Here is a 20,569-nt window from a genome sequence, read left to right on the forward strand (position 1 = left end):
TTGTTTCTATGAAACTTCGGAAATCTGAACATTGGTGTGGACATGGTAAATATTTTCTTAACCATCCTCAGGCAATAAAAATATTCTCAAGGTAATTCAGAAATAAATGGTTCAAGAAGTATCATTTTAAAAAAAAACTTTTCTAAAAGTGAGTTATAATAGCCATGTATATTTATATATAACATATTTTGTATATTTATCTATAATAAAAAATTATAATAAAAGCAGGTTTCAAAGTGCTTTTAATTCCTCTTGATGCCAAAGGAGTTGATTAAGTTTAGAAAATGCTTACTTCTTACTTTGTAACCCATTGTTACTTAAGGCTCGTTGTATAATTAGAGAGAAGTGCAGAACATAGCCCTAGCCCATTTGAGGATCGGTACTTTTGTAAAGCAAGCTAAAGGAGGTTCCCCCAGAACCAAGCACAATTCTTTGTACAAAAGCAAAGAGGAGGGGGGGATAGGGCTGGGAAATCAAACAAACCAGTTGTTGGTTGAAAGATTTAATGCAAAGACTACTTAGTCCTGTTATTTAGGGAGAAACAGCTTTTAAGAATTCCTTGTACATCATCTAAACTGAGGGATTCACTCAAATAAAACAAGTCCCTATGGAGACTTTCATACATCAACTTTTTTTTAAAAAATACCCAGACACATCTTGCACCCAACAGTCCCAAGCTTTCACTGGGGAGGAATCGATTTACTCTCTGAAGTCATCACTGTGTTCCAACAACAAAGAATTTCATATTGCCAAAGAAGGCTCTATCTCTAAATACCTAGAAGGCCATATTTTCCTATCAGAGTCTTTGCTGCTGCTGTACATGGTTCCATCATCTCCAAGTTAAACTATTGGAACTCCTGCCTTGTAGGGTTTCCCTTGAAACTTCTCCAGAAACCACAGCAGTTAAAAGAACATGAGAGTTTGACACCTTCCGAATTCAAGAATGAAGGGACCCCAGAGACCAACTCTACAACTTGCACCTGCTGCCTGATGGCAAAGGAACAGTTCTATGTCTTGGGGATCCATAAAGTAGACAGTATTTGCATAATTACTTGCATCCAAAGATCTCAGAACACTAAGGAAAAAATGAGGACCCAGGACCTGTTTGGGGGTTCAGTGGGCCCTCTGTAGTAGAGTCAGCACAAGTGGGCCAAAGTCTGAAGCCCAGGTGTGGCCTGTCTTCCCTAGGGTCACCTTTCAGGGCTTCTTAATGAGTATTCAAGGTCAGCTAAGGGAAACAAGAAGTTTGCCTCCATTTTTTGGATGTCTTCTCAGTAGTTTAAAACTGAAAAGGCTCTATTTTCAGAAGGCAGTTTTCTTCTGCTCAGCATGCAATGACCACTTTCTTTAATAATGATCTAATGGAAGTTTTAAAAAATCATGGGTTTTGTTTGTTTGTTTTTGGATGTTGTTTGAGAGATATTTTTGATTTCATGGGCATTGGAACTCCCAGTGCTGATATCTTCCACCCTTTGAAAACCTTTCTCTGCTGTATAGACTTCCAACCCCCAGGGCCACCAAAAAAAAAAAAGTTAATTGCTGGCGGGTCACAGGAACAGTACCATCAGAGACAGGATTCGAACCCAAATCTTTCTATCTACAAAGTTGGTCCCAGCCATGTTGCTTTTAACCAAATAGCAATGTTACTCTGGCTTCTCCAGAGCAGTTAAGTGTCGGCCTTAATTAGTTTGGGATGCACCCTGACTAGTTTGGGGTTCACCAGTGACTTCATTGTAGTAAAGTGTTAAGATGACAGAATCCAAAGCAGCAAAGACCACCAAGAACATTTAGAACCCTTATGTCCAATCTAAAAGTGTCCAGCTCCCTTGGCCCAACTGAGTTCCAAAAAAGGCTCCATCCAGGTGTGGTCCAATTGGAGCCATCGAGGCAACTTGCCCTTCCCCCATCTACCAAGAGAATGGTTAATGGAAGCCAAAGCTGGGGGCACCTGCCTGGAGTTCCCTGAATTGAAAAGAAGTAAAAGCTCCCCGAGGGAGGGAGGGAGGGGTTAACTCACCTGGCGCTCTAAGCCTCCATACACCTCGGGAAGGAGGAGATGGCACAGACGACAGGTCCACCGGCGGCCCTCTGGCCAGCCTCCCTCTCCCTCTCTGTCTCTCTACGGGAGCCCGGGAGATCTCCCGGTCACTAAGCCCCCCAGCCCGGCAAGCCCAGGAGGCGTCCTGTCCCCTTGCCCTGGGCCCGCTGCGCCTCCCGGGCTGGGGGGCAGGAGGGAGGCCGGGGCGGGAAGGAGAGCGGAGGGCTCATGCTGGGGCCCGCCCCCTCCCACCCTCCTCTGCCAGGCCGGCTCCGTGGGGAGGCGGCCGGGCTGTGCCCGCCGCGCCGCCTCCCCGGGGCCCGAGCGCTGCCCGCCCGCCGGCCAGATCCCCGTCACGGCGTTATGTAAATGAGGGCCAGCTCCGCCATGTGCCGGCGTGCCCCGCACCGGCCGGGCCCGCATCACGCCCACAAGGCGGAGGGCCCGCTGGACACTCGGCCCGCTGCTCGCCCCTGCCCGGCTCTGCTCCTGGCTGGGGAAAGCCTGACATCTACAGTCCTGTCTGCCGCAGTCAGGGGCTGCTCGTCGGAGGCGCGCCAGGGCGCCGGGCTCCCGGGCCGCGCAGGCTCGCGCGCCTTGCCGCCCTCCGGGCCGAGCAGGCCGCGGGGCCCGGGATGCCCGGCCCGGGGTGGGCACGGCGGGGGCTGCCTCCTGCACCCACGGTGGGCAGGGCCAAGGGGGGACAAAGGCGGGGGCGCGGGGGCCACTGACCCCCCAGCAGAGCTCTGCCTAGAATGGGGGGGGGGGCGCCACTCGAGAGTCTTCTCCCTTAGTCCCCCGGCCCTGGCCGCGCCACAGCCGAAGCGCTGGCGTGGGCGCCTGGGCCAATGTGGGCAGGGATTGCTTTTAAACACACACCCATCCCATTAACTGCCTGACAGAACACTTCTGTTTTTCAGCTGCAGAAACTTATAAAAACATCCCCTTCTCCCCGTCCAAAGGCTCGAGTTCCCGTCACTCCTGCAAGCAGAAATGGAGCAGGAGGCTACACCGGGCCTGCCCTTCCCTGCACGAGACTCGGAAACTGCTCTATCATTTCATACCTTCCTATAACGTTCTATTTTTTTTTGAGAGAGAGAGAGAGAGAGAGAGAGAGAGAGACAGAGAGAGAGACAGAGACAGAGAACAAGAGAGACAGAGAGACAGAAAGAGACAGAGAGATTCTCCCAGCTGGGTCAAATTGAATACTACTGCCCCACTGACTCCTAATTATCATAGCATTATCACTCAACTAAACTGAACCTTTATCATCCTTTTATAAATATCAGAAAGTCAGAAGAACCTGGTGGGGGGGGGGTCCATTCTGGAGGGCCACAGAACAACCTCTCAAGTCCTTCACTTGCCTCTGAAAGCAACACCTGCTTTTGCCCTCAATCCTAGCCCTCTACCATCTTGAGTTAGAGTCTCCTTTGAGTAAAATAAAAATGTATCAGGAAACCATTGGCATCCTAGAAATAAACAAAGCAAAGAACTGTGTATATAGAGGAATATTCCCACCTTGGGCAGAAGGGAAGACTGGCACATTTATAAGGACGACTTTGCCCCCTTTATGGGAAACCTGAGCTTCTGGACCAGCCACGGACCTAGGCCTGTTGGCAAGAGGGTAGTCATCAAGGAAATGCTTGAATTGTCTAACAAAAAAGAAGACTGCAAGGCTCAGCTAATGCCCTAGGAAGCAAGGCCACTCCTATAAAACAAGGCCCTAAGAAACCCAGAAGACAACCTGAGCAAGTTACACATTCCAACAATGAGAGAAGGGAAAGCAGAAGGGGCAAGGGGGGAAAAAAGATGAAAGGTGGTAAATGACTTTTTTTTTTTTATTATTATTATTAAACTAAATGCTCTGGTTTCTAGAAACGCTGACTTCAGGTCAGATGTAAGAAGAGTTTTTACATTTTGAATGGATGCTAGCTAGCCACGTTATGATCCTGAACAGGTTAGGAAACCCTTAAAGATAATCATTAAATAATTCAATTGTAAAAGTGACAATGAATCCTGGATGGTGATGGGGAGGATGATAAAAATAGCAGTGGGACGGAGACATTGTGCCCAGACTCCAGAGAGGATATTACGAACAAAAAAAAAAATCCCTTCAGGAAAATGAAGTAAGGACTCCAGGTCTGCACTCTACCTTACAAGGAACACTCAAACTGTCACATTAATTAGAGACAAAAAGAAAATGTTTGGACTCCCAGGCAAATCTAATTTTGCTGCTTGGCTTCCACTTTTTATTAATAAGAGGTATCCTTGTAATATGATGCCAGGAGGGAGAAGGAGCAATAGTTAAAAAATCTTGAATAAAATAAACTAAGACAACCAAAGAGCAAGGTACAGAGCTCCCAAAGGTTCTCAGTGCTCTGGAGGCAGGCCTGTGGGGGCCAGAGCGGAGAGGCCTACTGTCCACAGCAGGCCTAGCTGTCCTGAGGGGTCACCTACCCCAATCACACCTCCCTGGGAGCTGGCCCCAGCCCAGGGCGAGTGAGACCTTGTGCCAAAATCAAACAGGTCCTCATTCCAGTGGCCACTGCACCAACAGGGATGCTCCAGTTATCACATTAGCCGGTTCCAACACACAGTACTACATTTCTTTTCATCAGAAATGGAGCCCACATGAAGGTGACTTGTGCCTTTAACTATCACCAAGAATGACCATTTTCTATGAAATCCCCTCTCCCCCCCCTCCTCCCATGATATGATCCACATGGAGCTCAACGGAGAACAGGTGTGATGAAGAGAACACCTCCTGGCCTAGCCTGCACTGACAGACCGACATTCTTAGAGTTTTGTCCTAAAATTGACCAAAAATGCTCAGCTAAAAAGGGCAAGTCCTCTTTCCCAGCTCTCTATAGCTAGTCTAGCCTCATCTGGAAATCATAACAGACAAAAGCCAGGAATATAAATATTTAAAAATAAATAAAGGAGCTTCCCCATCCTCCCAACCCTTTCCTTCATAACCTTCCCTACACCTCCCCTCTTCCAATTCCCAAACCCAAAGGAAAGCCTCAGAAGCTAAGGTGGTTGCTAAATTCCACTGATCTCAACTGTAACACCAGACCTGCCTCTCTCCACATATAGAAGGACGTGTGGTGTAAGCATATACATCCAAACACACATACGTATGTACCCCTCTAAATATTCTTTGCTTTAACAAAGGCAAGTGTGATTTCTAAACGACACAGTTGTCTGCTTTCTGACATGTGAACCTTGTATTTTCAATACAACTGAGTTTCTACATATTTATTCTTGCAAATCCTCTTTCCTCAAATTGTATGGGCACATTGATTTTTAAAACAAGTGCTTAAATAGCACCGGGGTTCTAATAGAGAAAAAACCAGAAACGGGCAAAAAAAAAAAAAATCCAACAAAAAAACAAAACCCACTCCCCCAAATCCTCAAATGCTGAGGTTCCCTCCTTGCCCTCAGCTCACCCCATTATGCTTAGGCAGTTATATTTAGGGACCTGGTATGATCTACAACCCCAGTCCCTTTAGGCATTCTCCAGAATGTAGATTTTCCACACAGCAGACCACAACAGCTCCTTCAGAACCATTAGGGGCTGGTGTGCTAAGGCCTACATACAGATGTTTTGATTCACATTCCCCTGATACAAAACAAAACAAAAAAAAACAACTTCAATGTCTCCATCTATTGTGGCCATGTTAATTCTGTGGGTTAATTTTCCCTCCCCATCCAAATTGTAGATGATTTTAGGTGTTGAAAACCATAATTCACTACAAAAGAACATTGTCATCTGGTTTATTTACCCATACTGACCCCCCTCAACCCTTCTTCAAAACAAAGAGGAGACCCCCAGAAAGAAGATGTTATTTGATCTTAAAGTGTTTTCAGAACAATTTTTTTTGAATAATGAGGCCCAAGAATTAGAAACGTCCAAGGAGATTAGTCTTAAAAGGTTTAAGTGAAAAATAAAATTATATGCATAGATATGTGTGTGCATTTACGCACAAATAAACACATGTGTAGGTATGTGCCTAGACTGCACGTCCATATGTATACATGTATGTGAAATGATTTCTGACATGGTAGAGGGCAAACTGAATCATCCCTACAAAATTTCAGAACCCTTCATTTTTCTATTCACTGGGGCACTTTTTCCATTTGTGTTAGAAAAATGTTCAAATTAGGAATTTTTAACGACAAAGCAGTAAGCCCCTTAAGTTAAGTAGTATCCCATTGGGCACCCATTTATTAGCGGAGTAGTTTAGGGGAAAGGGGACTCTGAGTTGGGCTTCTGCTTTGTTCAGGGCCCATCTCTCCCCAGTCTGACATCTATTTACACTTGGCCTGATGGAAGCCACTGACCTAGGTGGAGAGAAGGAAGCTTGGAGGGAGGGGAAAGGGGAAAGGCTGCACCAAAGTGGGAGGGAGTTATTAACTCTTTCAATATAGCCTATTTAAAAATCAAAACACGAGACCAGAAATTTTACCTCTTCTCTAATGTGTACCAACCATTCCGCCTTACATGAAACATGGGTTAACACATTCATAATTAAATACCACAAGCACGATTCATATGAACAGTAAAATCAGGAATTTGATTTAAGCTCTTGTTGCCTAGTAATTCTTTGCTGCCAAACATCCAAGACCAAGATTGGGGGGAGTGGGAAAGAGATGACACCAAAAAAAAAAAAAAGGTAGAACCACACTTCCTCCAGAACCTCCCAACCCCCACCTTCCCAGATCAGATCATCTCTTTGCTACCTTTTCCCCTCAATACTGTATGTTACATTTCACTTTTGAAAAGAGCAGACTTAAAAAAAAAAACACCGAGAGAAAATTTCAAGTCAATAATTTGGGATTTCGATTTCTGTTGGCAGTCAGGCCTACGGTAAAATCTGTTTCAATGCAGTTTCGTTTGGCTCTTTGGAGACAAATAGGAACTGTGAAATTTAAAGAATGGATTGGGGAGGGGAAAAAAAACCCTCTAAAAACAAAGGGGTTAAAAAAAAAAACCCAAACCCAGGACAAATGTTTTTGCTTTTGTGTCTCCCTGAAGCAATTGTTTGGGAGAGTCTGCCCTGACAATAACCGTGAGAAGGCCATCCAAAGGGGATGAGCACACGAGGGGACTTCTTTTCGAGATGCCTTTGGTCTGAGCAAAAAACACCTTAGCTCAGTTCTCCAAGAACAAAAGGCCAGGGCCACGGAAGGGGGGAGAGGTCACCCTGGGTTTTCACATCAAGCCAAGTGTCAACGCTGCTGCTTCATTTTTCACCCCGTCTTGCTTGGGGGAGAAGCCAGCTAAGTGAACTTCCTAATTATTGCTCTTCTCTTTCTTCCTTCTTACCAGACGATCGGGGAGAAGAAGGGGGGAAGCCCCCCCCAAAGCTACAACCTCCAAATCCACTTTTTTTTCCTTCTGAATTTTTCTGTTCTGGTTTCCAGTGGCAAATTTACATGAGAACAAGAGGAGGGTGTGTGTGTGTGTGTGTGTGTTGCTTGCTTTGGGGTGGGGGGGGAGAGACTGAGTATTTTGAGGAACATCAGAATTGGCTCTAGAGCTACAAAGGAAGAGTCAATTGACCCAGGGATAGGAAGGGGGGAAAAAACATTTAGAAAAATGTTCAAGTGGAGATGCAGCCCAGGAATAAGAGGTTGGGGGGAGGGGGCCGCCTTGAAATATTTTCTTCTTTTCTCAGCACGAGGTCCACTAATGCCAGCTTCAGATTTGCAAGTGAATCGAAGTGGTCATTAGAAGTTTGGGGGGTGGAGGTGGGGGGGAGTGAGAGATGGACAACAGGGGGAAATATTAGAGGCCAAAAAAAAAAAATAGAGAGAGAGAGAGAGTGAGAGAGAGAGAGAGAGAGATGAGAGAGGGTGGGGGAGTAGGGAAGGGAGGAGAGAAGAAAAGGAAATCTAGATGAATCAGCGCCTGCCACTGCAGTTCCATGGACAGGCCACAGAAAGTTGCTGTCTGAGGGTTTCACCGGCTCCTAAGACGGGGAGTCCCTTCCAGAACTGGCCAACCTGGGGGGGGGGGGGGAAAAGCCGCTGGGCCTTCAGCCTCTGAACCCAGGACTTTCCTTGCCCCTGTCCCCAAGGGGGGGGGGGAGGCAGAGGCTCAAGCTGGGGGTAGGGACCATAGGGAATAAGTGATGAGGCACAATAAGCAACTCAAATATGAACGGAAATGACATCAGCGAAGCAGAGGACCTGTTTAAGACAGATCAAAACAAAACAAACTCCTAACCCTTTGTGTATACAAGATAACTCTATAAACAGCCTTCCTAAAAATGTCATTGAAAAGTCGACACATCAGAAGCCCAACAAGAAAACAGATGACAGTTGGGGGGAGGGGGAGGGGAAGGGGCCTTAGGAAGAGGCCAAAAGCTCAGCTGACATTTCTCCCCTTTGCTGATACTTAATATTTATTGGTGTTTATAACCTAAAAGCTAGGCTCTGGGTTTCACTTAATATAGGACCAGACAGCGCTCCCTAATGAGGCAGCATTACAATCAGCTTGTAATACTGAATTTTTAATGCTGCCAAAGATTCTGTTACATAATAATATGAAAAACAGAAGCTGAAAAAGTGGTCGAGTGGACAGGACATACTAGGTTACTGCTAGCAAGGACCCTGAGTTTATCTTCTTGGCTTCCCAACGCTGCCCCCCTCCCCATCCCCTTCTCCCTGGCAAATCATAGATGACTCCCAAATACATGAGGCCAGTCTGTACACCAGAGAAAAGGTCTGATTTTTTTTTTAAGTGAGTATGGGATTGCTACAATATTTGATCCCCAATTCCTATTTCAGCAGTTTGAAGTTCAACTGGGGTTAGAGTCAACCAATTCAGTATCTCCATCTCCACCCCCTCCCCAAATCATAGACACACTACTGGGGGGGGGGGGGGTTGCAGGAGAACATTAAGCTTGAAAGGAATCGGAGTAGAAAAGGGCCAAAAAAAAAAATATGAAATTAACTTTCTTTACTTTAAGCAATAAGAAGAAAAACAATTATCCAGGGGAGAGAGAACTGAAGCATACAAAGGGGAAAAATGGAATCTGTTGACCATATTCACAGCTGCTGCCCTCAGTTTACATTGGTGTAATTTAAAAGTATATATATTGAGAGACATAGCCGCCGTTGCTTCTCTCTGTAATACCCCAAGACTGTAAATCTATAACCACTGCAATGATTTAGTGATTAAAAACATGATAACACATTGTGTAACTGCAAACCACAGAATCCCTGCCAACTCTCCTCCAAGATAAAGGGAAAAAAAATACAGAAAATGTGTTGCTTGCAGCGATCTTGCAAACTCAAAAGATTTTCATTTTTTAAAATATGCTGGACCAATCTGAAAAGGGTTGCTGAAGTCTAAGACGAGCAAAGGGAAAAAGGCAGCTTTATGGGGTATCCTTTTTCTTGTACTAACAAATTACCATCTAAACATGCCTTTTCTTTTCTTTTTTTTAATAGTTTGTTGTAACTGGAATAACTGGTCTTGTGTGATGTCTTGCATATTCAAAGCTGCTTTGTAATAGGATATGGAGACCCAACCTTATTTGCCTGAACTCAGTAGGGGGTTTTCACCCTTCCTTCTCTGTTGTTTTGGATATTGTAATGTGTGTGTGTGTGTGTGTGTGTGTGTGTGTGTGTGTGTGTGTGTGTTGGGGGGGTTGTTGTTAAGAATAAATTGTGGGCGCCAGGGTATGGGTGCTTTAAACTATAGAGTAAAACACCTGAGAGAGGAGGCTGCAATTTGTAACATGCTTGGGGAAGCCAAAAATAAACACACACAAAAAATAAAATGAAAGCAGCTGTAGGGGTTTTGGCCTCTAAGCTGCTGACTTGACCCCATTCTCTCTATTCTTTTATTTCCCCATTGCAGGATTCCTGTACCTTCACTCAGATTCGAACTCAATGTGACCCTAAGGAGGGAGTCACCAAGTCCCTGCAAAAACTGCTCCCTATCACAACAAGGGTGAGAGGAAAAAACAAGACTTGCCTATGCATACAGACCCACGACATCTATACATACCCACACTCTGCCTGTGTGGACATAAGACATATCCATAGGAGCTGCTTCAATCATAGCACTGAAAGAAATACCCTTTTCTGGCCTCAGGAAGGAGAAGTCACAGATAATGAAGATTTTCTTCCACTACCACCACCAACCCCCCTCAAAAAAAAATTTACTGTAACTCGTAAGGTACACATATAAACAGAAATGCACACAAGAATATTACTCAGTGGGTTTTATATGTTTAAAAAGTTCATGAATTGTCTACTGTCTGAAGTAGGGCAGAACAGTTTATTCAGAAGAATCAATAGGAAAGAGCGTTTGCAAATATTTAGATAAGCATTTTAACATTAAGTAATTAAAACCTTAAAACTGGGGGGCTGGGGAGAGGCTGGCAAGGAAGGGGCACAGCCAGAGAAGGAAGGGGTTACTAAGCTGCCTACAGGAGGGTTGTTTTTTTTAAATCCACACCTCTCCCGGCCCCCCTTTCAAAACTGAAGGATGCACCTTTTTTACGAAATATTCCTCCTGCACCATTTGCTATTCTATTTCAGACCCCAGCTCCGATTAGGAGGACTTCAGCTACCCACCAAGATCTCAGGACTGACTCCAGCAGCGTCTGCATCAGAGCATGCAGGCACCGAGGTGGGGAGGGGGCACCCAGCAAGAAAGGAGGGGAGGGGGAAGAGGGAGACTATCTCGTGGTTCCCAGTCTCTGGTGCTGTACCATCTCTAAGTTAGAGAAATCTGGTCTTACCTTAGAGGAAGGCCCATAAAGTGTCATTAATTGAACATCCAAGCGAGCGTCCTCTCCACCTAGGACCCTCCCCACACTAGCCTCCTCTAATCCATAAAGTTCCCGGGCTGTTAAATGCCCAAGAAGCCCACCGGCCCTGGCACACTAACCAGCAGAACAGACACTCAGCCTGGCAGTCAAATAAAGTCATTTTTAAAAATGAGACAATATAGCAGCAGTTCCAGAGGGCTGGAGTTTGCTAGGATTGCAATTAAATCCACAATGGGGGGGGGGAGCCCCTGGAGCACCCACCCTGCAGATCTGCGAGAAATTTACTGTAAATGTAGGTACACGATTTCAGCACATTGCCCTATTGATTATGCAGATTCTGATCCATCTCTCCCCCTTTTCCCATCTGCGAGGCTCCCCTTCGAGATGCTCAGGAAACAAGTTCGCCCGCTCCTGGCTACTTTCTCAAAAGATGAGGGGAAGAGGTGGGGGGGGGGGGAGACTTTAAAAAAAAAAAAAGCAAATCAACCTCAAAATCTTTCTCCTCAAAGGTCTGAGAATGAGAATGTTGCCAAGTGCATGCGGAGGTCGGGATCGCCCTCCCGGCCGGCGCTGATTGGGGGTCGCGCTCTGAAAACGCTCTTCGCAGCCCCCCCTTTTTGTTTTTTATGTTTGGAAAGAAAAAGTGTCCAAAACTGCAAAGAAAAGCGAGTCCCGGTCCGCGCTGCGGCGCGGCGGAGGCCGGGGAGCACGGGCCCCGGCGCCCCGACTTGGGGGCAGGACCCCGCGGCCCTGGAGCCGCCTCGGGCGCGGGGCGCGGGGGCTCGGCCGGCTCGGGGCGGCGGCCCGCGGGCACAGGCCGGTCCCGATCCACCTGTGAGCGGCTCCGGGCCGGGGGCCGGCTCCGGGCCGGGGCCGCGGGGCGCGCAGGGCCGGCCTCCCCCGGCGCCGGGGCCCGGGCGGCGGCGGCGGCAGGTAGAGGTCCGGCCGGCCGCGCGGCGCCGCGCCGGGCCTGGGGGAGGGGGCGGCCCGGGGCCCCGCCGCCCGGGCCTTTGTCTGGGCGCCCGCCCGGCCGGAGCGCCCTGCCCGGCCCGGCCCGGCCCTGCCCGGCCGTGCCCTCCCGCGGGCCCCCGAGCCGAGCCGAGCCGAGCCGAGGCGAGCCGAGCCGAGGCGGCGCGGGGCCGGCGGCTCCGGCTGGCGGCGGCTCCGGCTGGCGGCGGCCGCGCGGGCTCGGGCCGGGCCGGGGCCGGGGCCGGGGCCGGGGGGTCGCGGCCGGCCGGCGGGGGGAGGGGAGGAGCGGGAGCGGCCGGAGGAGGAAGAAGAAGAGAAAGAGAAAGTTTGCAGGCGGGTGGGGGGGCGGGAGCGGGCGGAGCGGAGCGGGGCCGGCACCGGCCCGGGGGCCGCGGCCAAGGCGGCCCGGCGAGCGGCGCGGGGGGCGGGCGCCGGGCGGCGCGGGGCGAGCGGCGGCGGCGGCGGCGGCGGAGGCGGAGCGGGAGCCGGGGCCGAGGCTCCGGCGCGAGGGCACGGGAAAAGTTGGCACTTACGCGGCTGGTGGTCCGGCGGCGGCGGCGGCGGCTGCAGCGGCGGCGGGAGCTGGGGGCGCTCGGAATCCCGACCAGAGGCGCTCGGGCTGCAGATCCCATCAAGGCAGCAGCGGCAGCGGCAGCGGCTGGCGGGGGGCGGCGGCGGCGGAGGCGGAGGAGGCAGAGGCGGCGGCGGCGGCGGCGGCGGGGGAGCGCGCTCGGCGGAGCCCGGGGCGGGAGGCAGCCTCAGCCTGGGAGCCCGAGCCGCCGCCGCCGCTGCCGCCGAGCAGCATGGTCGGTGGGGAGTTGGCAGCCCCCCGAGCGGGCAGGGGCCGCCGACGAGGAGCGGCGGCGGCTCTAGGCGGTAATTGGGATGCAAAGCAGGCGGCGGCGGCGGCGGCGGCGGCGGCCGGGAGGAGGCGGCGGCGGCGGCGGCGGCGGCGGTGGCGGCGGTGGCTGCAGCGGTCGGAGGGGACGCGCTGGAAGTGGGAGCTGATGAGTGAAAAGAAAAAAAAGTCTTTGGATCTTTATTCTGCTAATTAGTTTCCTGCAAAAAATGGCTGTGATTAATTCAGTGCGCATGTGCTTCATTACCCAGGCACGACGGGAAGGGCTAATTAGCCACCTTCTGGATCAATAAGATTCAGCAAAAAAGAAAAGGGGGAGGCGGAGGGAGGCAGAGGGGAGGAAGGGAAAAAAAACCAGGGGAAAGTGATGAGCAGGGCAAGGAGAGCAGGAAGAGAGGATGGGAGAAGAGACCGGGAAGAGGGAGAGAGGCTCCAAAAGTTTATGCATGTATTAAAAACGCGCACACACACTCACACACACACACACACACTCACACTCGCACACACGCAGGGCTGAGATGCAGAGAAGCAACAATGGGAGCCAGCCTGGGATTTTTTATAACTAGATTTTTTTTGTTTTTTTTTTTCTTTTCCCCTTTTCTTCCTTTTTTTTCCTCTTTTCTTTTTTTCTTCCTTTTTCCTTCCCTTTCTTCCCCTCCCCCCGTGCAGCTGCGGATGCTGAGATTAAATAGGAAGAAAGTAAGACAGGAGGAAAAGGGGGGGCGGGAAGGGGGGGGACAGTTAAATGTCTGGGTTTCAATGAAAGCGTAGACAAGTATCAGAGACGCAGAGAAAGACACTTTCAAGTGCATATCGAGGAGATTCTCTCAAGAAAATGTGAGGGAAAAAATCCCCCCCCCCCCCAGAAAGAGGATGAATTTTTTTTTCCAAATGGAGCCACTTTTATATATTCCATAGATTGGACCAAAAAAGAAAAAAAAAATCAGATGTTAAGCTTGCCTTCAGAAATAAGATGAAATCTTCTCCAGCTCTTTGGGAAGAGAGGGAGAGAGTAAGGGTGAGAAGAAATAAAAAGAGAGAAGTGAATAAAACTAAATGGAGTTAGTGGGGAAAGGGGAGAAGGGAGGAAGTAGGAGAAAAAAGGGGGAGACGAAGGGGAAAAAGTTGCAGTTGGAAACAAGTACAAGTTTTTTTTTTTAACCTTTCTGGACTTAGGAGAAAAGTAAAATCAATTTTTGTGTGTAAAGCCTGGAAAGCAGATGTTTTCAGAGCACAGAGCTATTTTGCCATCAAAAACAGGGATGTAGTGAAGGCAGTGAAAAATGATTTTAGACTAAATTTTTTAAGAAAGGCAAGGCAATGTATTTAAGTAGTGGGGAGAGATCTATAGTGTAGAAAGAGGAGGGGGGGCTTATAACATCCCCCTCCTCTAATCTCTTTCCCCTCCCTCCCTCTCATCCCACCCCACCCCACCCCACCCCACCAAAAAAAAAAAAGTCTTACAGCTACCTCCAAGAGTTTGGAGCAGTCTGGAAGCCAAAGGGCTTGAAATGAAGGGATAGATTTCAGATAAAGACTAGGAGCTGCACATCCCAACAGAGCCCAAAGGAGATCTCTGAAATCAAAGGCAGCAGCCAGGGATACTGCTACTGTACCTGCTCCCAGCACATCAAAGCCATCACTTAGGCTGGTGTACAGTACCTCCAAAAAGCAAGCAAACAAACGAAGAACAAGAAACTCTCTCTCTCTCTCTCTCTCTCTCTCTCTCTCTCTCTCTCTCTCTCTCTCTCTCTCTCTCTCTCTCACCTCAGCGTCACTGCTGCTGCAATAGATTTTTTAATGACAAGTATGTATTTATATAAGTCCTAAATATGAATTAGTAACGTTGGGATTATGATATCCAGAAAAAAAATAAAATGCAATTTACACTTTAAATGAACTGCAAACAAACATAAAATTTGTGTTACTAAAGGTTTTGTTAGCAAACTATGTAGCATTGATTAGGAAAAGGAAAGCTTTATAACTAACTTTTCTTGGTATTTTTTTTTTTGCCATGGTCTAGTTTTATTGCTAACTTATTTTATAATGAATTGGGGGATTAATAGTGAAACCTGTTTGATTAGAATCTGATGCTTAATTTTATGAGATTTCCCAGTGATCTTAAGTGCATGAAGTCTCTCATTAAAAGTCCAGGGGAGGGGAAGATTGAGGAGTTTTCAGGGTTACCTCATGTAGCCCTTCTGAACTCACTCTGGGAATAATGCTGTTTTTATTTAGGAAAAAAAATACATTTAGAAAAATTGAGGGTTTCTTCTCTGTGAGCCAAATCCGAGTTACCATTCAAACTTTCCTAGCTGCTTTTCTATGCGGGACAGCTGATCAATAAAGCCAAGTCCAGCCTGTCTTGCTACAGGTTTCACCAGTCATTGCTTGCAAAACCTTTGTCATTTTCTAAAAATAAAAAAGCTAAAAGTTATTGTAGAAGAAGGGGCTTTTTTTGTCCCCTGTACAATGTGCCTTTTGTGAGGTTAATGCCATTCTGGGACTCTCTATAGCCCTGGACAATGGGGATCTCCAGGAGGCTGCCAAGCCTCTGCCTTTTTTCTTTTCTTGGCTTTTTTTTTAAAGGAAGGATGAAACATTCCTCCAGTCCAAACACAACCTCTACTTTGATTAAATAAATATTTATCTTTATTGTAAACATTGTATATTTTACCTTTAGTTTGCCCGGTTTCTGATTATTATTTAAAATTGTCATTTGCAACAGCTAATCGTTTTTTTCTTTCAGCCCAAAGTGCAGGTCAGTGTAAAATGTAGCTGAATGAAGGGAGCCTGGTGTGTCTGAATTTTTTCGTAATATGTCAGGTAAGGAAAACTGTTTAGAACCTCAGGAATATGTGTATATTTTTTTATCTTTATTTGTCTTCATGAACCTTCATAAATTTGCTAGTTTTTTTTAAAGAATGGAGTAGAATTAAATCTCTGTTTTTAAAGATAGAAAGTCTCTTAAACAGCATTTATTTATTTTCGATTTAAAATGTAAATAGTATCTACCAAGAAAGCCTTGCTAACTAGAATTGAGCTTGCATTTTATTTTCTTATATAAAAGGAACCAGAAAAAACTAGTGTCTCCATTGGTGTTGGTTATTTTGAGAAATCTGGACATAAATGTATGTTATGTTTCAATATAGAAAAGAAAATGCCAGCTTAATCTGGTAAATACTTATGCTAATTTTACTGAGTGAATTTGTTATATGGAGGAGAGGTACTAAGCTTATATGATTGAATAATGCTTAGGTGATTATCCAGCATGTTGTAAAGATTAATTTACTTTTAAAAATTAAAAAAAAATCAAGGAATTCAGAATTTAAATCTGGCATTTATCTGGCAAGTGGGAAGGATATTTTAGGCAATCAGTTTTTAAAATGTTCACAGAATGTAGGAAATGTGCTATGTGTATGCTAAATATTGCATTCATTTGTATCTTTTTCAACCTATTTCTCAAATGAATGTATAGACTAGCATGAAGAGAGATATACACACACAGAAAAAAGAAAATTTGTAAATATTCCTGTGTATGTCTTTAGATGGGTCTATAAGCTGTATATGGATATATATATATATATATATATATACACATATATATACATACAAATAAAGGCATGGTACTTGTTCTATGTAACATCCATGTGTGACTGTTTGTATTTTTAGATATGTTTGTAGCTTCCTTTCCTTGAAAAGATAAAATAGAAATGTTGGGTCTAATCAGGAAGACTCGAATAATGGCTGATACTGAATAATCATCTGCTCCCCTGTAATCTTCAGGGGATGGAATGCAATAGGGAGAGGGGGAGATCATGGGGTCCAAAGGCTAGAGATGCAATGGGTCAGTCTGAAAAAAGGGGGGGGGGGAGAGGAGATAGAGGAAGGTCGAGGGGAAGAAAGATCCTACCTCCTGGACCCTGAGGTTTCTTTCGCAGGGGGCAGGAAACACACACACACACACACACACACACACACACACACACACACACACATATGTAGGAGCAGGAAGGGGTGGAAAGTCCCTGTTCAATATAGCTGGATAGTGGCAGCTACATGTCAGAATGGTTACCTCTCCTAGAACAATACCTTCTACCTTTTTGACTTGGCATTGTTATCTGGGATCTATTGTGTGGATGGATGTGTGGCTGGGTTACAACATATGGATCCCATAAATGCAAACATGTTGAAGTGCATCTGTCTGGGTAGTTAACACAAACCAAACATCCCTCATTTCGGCAACTCCCTGTGATTCCTCTGGCTCTGGGAGCGGGCCGGTCCAGTGTCCCCCGCTCCCTGCTCTCCAGTCCTGTCCTTTTGTGGGCTCTGAGAGTGATCCAAAGAGCCGAGGTGGGGGGGGGGGGGCTTGCTGGCAGGGCTAGGGTCAAAGGCACCTCCGCTCTTGCCCTTTGCTGCGAGGAGTCTAAAGGGTTAAGCTGCAAAGCCAGAGGACGGGGCAGCCTTCTTCCCAGAGCTGGGTCCAGCCGCAGGCAGCTCTGATTTAAGGGTCAAGTCCTTCGACACCTTTCTCCTGCCTCTGGAAATGGCAGAAGATGAGGCAGAGAAACAGAGGAGACAGACAGAGAGAAATAGAATCAGGCTAGGCAGTTGCGATCCGGCCGCCCCCTGCGCCCCCAGAATCCAGGAGTGGCATCCGACCAAATCGAACAGTTCCCCTTCCCCATCGGGGTGCAACCAGTCTGAGCGCAGGGGGGCAAACATGGTCCCTCTGCCCTACAGTTATTTATCCTGGACTCGCCCGCAGGAAAGCACCAAGAACCTGGCTCCCCAACCTGCCCGATCCTATAGATCTGGAGCTGGGGCTGTGTGTGTGTGTGTGTGTGTGTGTGTGTGTGTGTGTGTGTGTGTGTGTGTGTGTGTGTGTGTGTGTGTGTGTGTGTGTGTCTGTGTGTGTGTGTGTGTGTGTGTCTGTGTGTGTGTGTGTCTGTGTGTGTCTGTGTGTCTGTGTCTTCCATAAAGTTAGGGAAGTGTGAGCCTGCCTGGAGATGCTCCCACCCAGCCTGGAAGCCCGGCAGATCCTGGGCTCCTGGGTCGCCTCTGCCGAGGGGGCCCGGAAGGCGCCCCCCGCTCATCTTGTTTGCCTCCTGTCACTCCACTGGCTGATGAGGAGCTCTCCCCCAAACGCGTCGGCCTGCAGAAGACTTTATCGAGCTACTTCCCCAACTCGGACTAATGCAAAGCAAATAGGTCCTGCTTGCTCTGGCATTTCACTGCAAAGGGCGATGTGCCAGGCGGCCATCCCGCCCCTGGGCTTCTGCAGGACCCACGGGGACGGGGTGGGGTGCAGGGGGGCTGGGAGGGCGCCCTGGCCCCCAGGATGCCCGGGGATGCCAGGGCGCACCCCGATGCGACTGTTTCCACGCTGCAGGGCGGGCTGTGGACTTGGATCCAGAGCGACATTCAGCCACACACACTGCAGGACCGAGCCCTGAGCACGAGATCTCCTTGGGAAAGTTGCTTAAAGAAAAAAGGAGTTTTCTGGAGAAAACTGGCTCGAAATAAGCCAACTCCCGAGAGAGGGGCGACTGCAGACAGAACCCAGGGGGAAGGGGGCGGAGCTGGGAGGGAGAAAGAAGGCAGATGGACTGGGGGAGCTCCCCGCTCCCTTAGGTTGGAGTTCCCGGCTTGGGGGGAGGACGCCCCACGGGAGTGTAGTTTTGCCTTGTTCTGCAGTTGTTTGGGGTGAGGGAGATTCCCACTGATTACAGTTTCTGACGCTGGGGCAGAAAGAAACACTCATCAGCTGGCCCTCAAAAAAAGTGGAGAACAGTTGTCCTAAGACGGCCGCCCCTAAAACCCAAGGAGACTCTTCAGATCTCTGAAATCAAACCAAATTGGCCGCTTGAATCCGGGGAGGATCCATCCCTGGGGCTAAGGGGGAGGGGATAATCTCCCTCACCCCCACCACCACCACCACCACCCTTTTTTTTTTTGAACTACTAATTCAAAAGAGACCACAAGCTCCTACTACGCCGGGTCACTCCACATGGATGGAAGACACAGATGTGTGTGTATCTAGCTCTCTGGAGATGTAGATTTAGATGTTAGATCTCAGTCCTTAGCAGCAAAGACCTCTAAAGAATTAACACCCAACTTGGCTCGCCAAAGTCCTTGAAATAGTTCCAAATGATCCAGGCATCCCTTCATTTGTTAATACAGCGCATATTGTGAAAATGCGGGGCAAAATAGGCAATTGCGCGGAATTTGCCCATTTCTCGGTTGCTCCTCTTTTGCCATGGAAATCCGCAATGAGGGCTGGGGAGCTGGGGCAGGTGAGAGGCTGTGCTGTGCCCCAGTCGCCCTCACCCTCACCCTCAGCAAGCCCTTGGCTCTGATTTTCGTTCTAGTCACTTGTGTGTTGGCACCAAATCTGAAACCCGAGGCAGAGGAAGGAAAGGGAGGAAAAACCTCCCTCCCGAACGAAGTTAGCAACTGAAGCGCAGTAGATTCGTAGCTGGGGGATTTCAAAGGGCACAACTTAGGGAAGTGAGCAAGGACAGGGCGCCTGGCTGCCAGGGAGAGGTAAGGGACCCATGCGAGTGTCACCAAGCGAATTTGAGAGCAGGTGGATGGGCTGGGGGGTTGGGAGACACTGGGGCAACCTGAAACCTGGTGCCCATTTACACATGGACGTCTCGCGAAGGACTTTGGATGGAAGAGAGAGAGATGCCAAGGGTGGCATTTCATTGCTGAGAGGCAGAAAGGCAGCAGAGCTGATAATGGAGAGATGCACTGCTGAGCAATTCCACCCAGATGTCTGCATTTCTTGTAGGCATGTATTGTTTAATGGACAGGGAATTGAATACCTTTATTGCTGAGAAATGTAAAAAGAGATCTATCCTTGTACATATTCTTGGGAGACATGTGTGTTTCTTCTGGAGAAATAACTGGATCCAACAGATTTTTTCTTTAAGGGAAAAAACCCCTCTAGAGTGAGGGAAATCGGTGGGGTCTTTCCCCCCTTTCCCAGTCCATATGTGCGCACCCGTGTGTCTTTTCCCAATTCAGTGAAATTTGTACAAATGAAAAAAAAAATCTGCTGATGGTCCTTTCCATCCCATTTCCTTCCCTCTACCCCAAGAAAATATCTAAAGTAAATCTAACTGCATCTCAGGTTTTTTTTTAAAAAGAGAAACAGTGTTTTAGGGACCCACACCAACTTTTTTTTCCCTCTTTTACAAATGAAGCTAAAAAAAAAGAAAAGGAAAAATCAAAGAAGAATTTAGAGCAACGAACAACATCGAAGAGATTATTTTCTCAGACAGTAATCTCCCGATTCGTTTATTTTCTATCCTCAGGAATAGGCAAAGGGAGCATCGGATCTTCCTGGGAGCGGATCCCGCGAAATTCCGAAGGCGCGGTTAGTAAAAATACCTGCGTGGAGGGCAGCTGGTGGGGTGAGGGCGCAGACGGGGAACTTCCAGACGACACCCCTCTGACGAAGGGGAACTCGGAGGCGCGAGGAGCAGCGCCGCCCAGATCCCATTCATCTAGAAAGCAGGCGGCCGGGAGCCCACTGATGCCCTCGATCGTGATGGAATTGGGGTGACCTTTGGGACCACTCATCCTTCCCACAAAGAGAGCCCCTGTGGTCCCCAGACTCCTTCAGCTGAAGCGGGCACAGGACCTTGGCTGCTCCCCCCCCCCAACCTTGACCCACCTTTCCAACTTCTGATCTGTAACATGTTTCCCTTCCTCACCTCACCCCATCCCACCCCCCACCCCCAGATACCTCCAGGGGCCAGGCGGGGCAGCTACAGGTTGTTTAGATCTCTAGACTCCTTCGGATCCGAGATACGGAAAATGTCCTTTTCACTTTTCTCCGGCTACACAATTTTCCAGCTGCTCTGCATAGTCTACAAACGCACACACCCCGAAAGGGGAGTA

General features: G+C 48.2%; 1 protein-coding gene across 2 annotated transcripts in view; it reads right to left on the minus strand.

Moving 5' to 3' along the window:
- The window catches only part of ZFHX3 (zinc finger homeobox 3), a 304,460-nt gene extending 292,059 nt beyond the window's left edge, over positions 1–12,401 (minus strand). The window contains exon 1 of one of the 2 annotated variants that reach the window (XM_074200227.1): positions 12,333–12,401. The gene's annotated coding sequence lies outside the window, so the exon portion shown is untranslated. Of the gene's footprint in view, positions 1–2,017; positions 2,229–12,332 lie in introns of those variants that run through there. The other variant, XM_074200222.1, reaches the window with a different exon arrangement.
- Between the last annotated feature and the right edge of the window lie 8,168 nt (positions 12,402–20,569).

Source organism: Macrotis lagotis, chromosome 1 (assembly GCF_037893015.1).
Source record: "Macrotis lagotis isolate mMagLag1 chromosome 1, bilby.v1.9.chrom.fasta, whole genome shotgun sequence".
NCBI classification, from domain to species: Eukaryota; Metazoa; Chordata; class Mammalia; order Peramelemorphia; family Peramelidae; genus Macrotis; species Macrotis lagotis.